Here is a 3,789-nt window from a genome sequence, read left to right as displayed (position 1 = left end):
CATGGTATCAGAGCATTGAAGGACTAACCTAGGGTGGACCCATCTAAAGAGGAGATTTCAACGCAAAACAAGGCTATGTTGTCAACATTCAAGTGCTAACAAGTGGGTTGCACATGAGAACAAGGTTGAAGCGAGCGTGAATGTGCAAGAAAAGAGAGCACTTGTTGAAGATCCTATTGTTTTTTTGCTATCAAAGAACGAAGAAGGTTGCATTTTGGGCCTTCAAGTGCAAAGGTTACCTTTTCATCACCTATGGTGGGTAAAGAAGGAGCGGGACGGGCAATGCATAGCTCTAGCAAACTATATTTTCACAATCAAAGGGGGTTGCTCTTTGTGTTTTGTGTAGGTATTGTAGGTGAAGATGTCTTCTAAGGCTGAGAACAGCGTTTCAGGCGATCATGGACCGGAAGGTGCCTATCCTACTGGCCCTTCCTTCATATCAAAAGCTCGATGGTAAGAACTATCGCATATGGCGGGTCATGATCCTTGCCATATTTGAGTCCTATGATTTGGCAGAGCTTGTTATGGAGGCTATCAATCATCCTTCTTCGTAAGATGAGTCCAAAATCTCTTCCAATGAGAAGGTGGAGTTGGAAAGGCTCAAGCACACTAGGATAAACTCAACGCTCGCATTCACTCGTTTTTATTTCTCTCATGTACTACAGTCGTTCTCTCTCAAATAGAGCATTTGATAGTGGCTAGGGAGATATGGTTGGAGATGTTGAATCATATGTATAATCAAATGACCATCATGAAGTGTGTCTCTCTAGAAGTGCAAATGCGGACCATGAGTTTCAACAAGTCATCATCCATGCCGGAGCATATCAACAAGCTAAGGCAACTTCAATTATGTAGGTTTGAAACGCAGGGAAGATGATCACTTCTAAAGAAATGGCAATAACTCTCATTTCACAAGTACTACCTCGCTTCAATGGTTTTTATTCCACCTTGATTGCTTCAAGGTGGTCTAAGGCTCTTCGGTGGAACGAGTTGATTCATATGGTCTTAGACTAAGAGGAGCAACTAAAAGGATCCAATGCTTCAAAATTTAAGGCTTTGGTTGGTCAATCCTCTCAGAAGAAGGATAAGGACCAAAAGGAGGAGGACAAATCTAAGAAGGACAATGACACAGAGTTTACTTGTCACATTTGTGGCAAAACAGGTCACTAGAAGAAAAATTGCCCTGACAAGGAGAAGAAAAAGAAGAAGGAGAAGGAGAAATCTTCAAAGGATTTTGGAGCGACGGTTGCTCCCTCATCAGCTACTTTCCTCCATTAAAAATTGGTTGAGAATTTGACCATGACAGCTTCTAATGTTGCGTTGATGGCCCCATTCCCTCAGGAATGGATTGTTGACAGTGGTGCCTTTCGGCACATAACTTCTTCCGCAGGTGTTACTCATTTGCAACCTTCTCATGGTCAAATTCTCATTAGTGATAGTTCGTCTATTCCTATTCATGAAAAAGACAACATGCACCTTATTCTAGATGGGTGTGGTGGTACCCGTGCATTTGAGATACTTTATGTGCCAGCTTTGGAATATCTTCTCTCGGTACACAAGATTTGTGCCATTGGATTTTTTATCGAATTTGATGTGGATTCCTTTCGAATTCTTAATCAAGGATCGAGACAGGTTCCTTCTTCAAGTTATGAGGAAAATGGAATCTACAAGTTGTCATCCTTCTAAAAATAAAATCTAAAAAAATAGTCCTTCCAAAAATAAAATCTTAAACTAACCTAAACAATGTCTTCACATATTTGATGGCCTTCTCTAGCATATTAGTCATGTTATCCTACCAACTTTCAAGAACATTGTAATTAATACAAAAGATATGGGAGGTAAAAATAACTCTAAAGGCTTAAGGAGGGTTCGACCTCCCAAACTTGTAAGAAAAGTTTAATGCTATTGTGTGCCTAATTTAGGAGCAATCATCCCTTGACCATTCTAACAAGAAAATGATTAGCCAAAGTGAAGATAAAACGAATGCATTGGAAAATCTCGAGTGGTCGAATGCAATCATGGTTGACCAAAAGATAAGTCTCAAGGAGTCACGCATAACACACATCCTTGTTAATCCACGGAACAGCATGTGCAAATGCGAAATGAGTGGGCAATGATGGCAAGAGACGAGAGTCCTCGCTACTACAGTTCTTGTGGACCTTTAGGCATACAATTGAGCCACTATTTGCCCGAGTGATTAAGAACCCAAGCATAGTCCGTAAGTTGTCCTTGAAAGGGATGGTCAAGTGAGCCAACGTCTAGACCACACAAGCAAACCTGCCAATAAAACAGGGCATGATTCAAGCCTATGGCTTACGTTTTAAAAAAAGCAATTAGGTGGCTCTAACGGACCTTGGAAAGAAAGAGGGAGGATTGGCCAACTTCAGTCAAGATCAATGAAGCAGAGTATCCCCCATTTGCCGCTTCGTAGATGAGGGCCTAGATGTTCAGATAACTGCTGAAGGCTAGATACGTAAGGCAGAATTTGATGCTAATGTCAAACCAAAAAGAATGCCTTTCTTGGAGACCAAGAAGGATCACTTGATCACAACAATTACTGATGAAGCTATGGAACATTACCCGAGCAAGTGGCCATTGGAGGAAACTGGAGCTTCAACTGTAGAGGGTGCCATCCTAGCTTAACAAGTCCAGTCGAGGCAAACTCGACGAGCAGATGCAAGTGTTGTAAATATGTTTTCCTCAGCGATGAACAACCAATCTTAAAGAGAAGCCACAATGAAAGGAGTGGTGAACATTGGCCACGGTGGGAAGGGAAATTTCCCCCAGTAATGCCAGCGAAGACAAGGTGCGGCCGACCCTTCCTTCTAAATTGGTAAAGATGGATAAAACCTTGGAACTTGAGAGCTTATCAAGAGAATACCTGCACTAGGGCTTCCGCGGAAGAACAATCCACGTCCGGCGGGCTTCACAAATGCTAATTTGTCCACTCGGAGAAGTTCCTAGGCTTGCTGCAGAACACTCGTCTCACCTCCTTGACTTTACTGTATTGTTCTCTGACCTCCAACACATGCATGGAGTCGAGCATTGTGCGTCACTGAGGCCAGACGAGTGTTCTTATCCAGCGAGCCGAGGTACTCATCCGGGAGATAAACGAATGTAGGCGGGAGTACTTGAGATTCAGCGATTGAGCCCTGGCGAACATCCGCAAGAGCTTTTTGAGTCCCTCTCCGCGTCAGTGAAACCCCCACCTCGTAGACGGCAGAGATCTTGGAATGAACCATTCTCGTCAAGAAGCAGCGGCAGCGGCAGCGGCAGCGGCAAGGGAGATAGAGCTTTGAAAGGCGTAGGCATGCAGCTTCCATGGATCCATCTTGGATGATATAGATGCATTTGAGTTAGGGTTTCGGCCCCAGCCCTAGAGAATGAACCTTTTTTAAATGCGAAAAGTATGGTCAAACTATTTATGTTATATAGAGCTCAAAGAAAAAATATTGGGATATTTTGATATTTTTATCAAGTAGCCTTAGTTACAAATGAAAGGTTCATAAAAGAGGGACGGTGAAGGGCCAATAGAGTGACACTCGAGGATGCATTGCTTTAGGGTTTTACAAAACCTCAAATATAAAAAAATTATGGCTCAATTGTTTGGCTTAAGTTAAGCTCATTTGTAATTTTTAAAAATCCATATTATATTATTAAATGGCTAAAAAAGCTACATCTTTCTTGTAAAATTGTCACTCAATTGGGGTGGGGTGTGTTTTCCTTTTGGAGGGTACTACTTTATTGGCCCCTTTACCCTACATTTAGGCTCTAACCTAGTTAGCCATG

At 42.3% G+C, this 3,789-nt stretch overlaps 1 long non-coding RNA gene across 1 annotated transcript; it reads right to left on the bottom strand.

Moving 5' to 3' along the window:
* Positions 1-2,003: 2,003 nt before the first annotated feature.
* Positions 2,004-3,356, bottom strand: LOC148031940 (uncharacterized). Its single transcript, XR_015691543.1, has 2 exons — positions 2,353-3,356; positions 2,004-2,277 (listed from the first exon to the last, which is right to left on the bottom strand). It is a non-coding gene; the product is annotated as an uncharacterized LOC148031940 (long non-coding RNA).
* Between the last annotated feature and the right edge of the window lie 433 nt (positions 3,357-3,789).

This window comes from Lygodium microphyllum, chromosome 8 (genome assembly GCF_053477565.2).
Source record: "Lygodium microphyllum isolate KBCC chromosome 8, Lygodium_microphyllum_v1.1.10, whole genome shotgun sequence".
NCBI lineage: Eukaryota > Viridiplantae > Streptophyta > Polypodiopsida > Schizaeales > Lygodiaceae > Lygodium > Lygodium microphyllum.
Note: the sequence above shows the minus strand (reverse complement) of the source record. Positions and strands in the feature narration are given on the sequence as shown.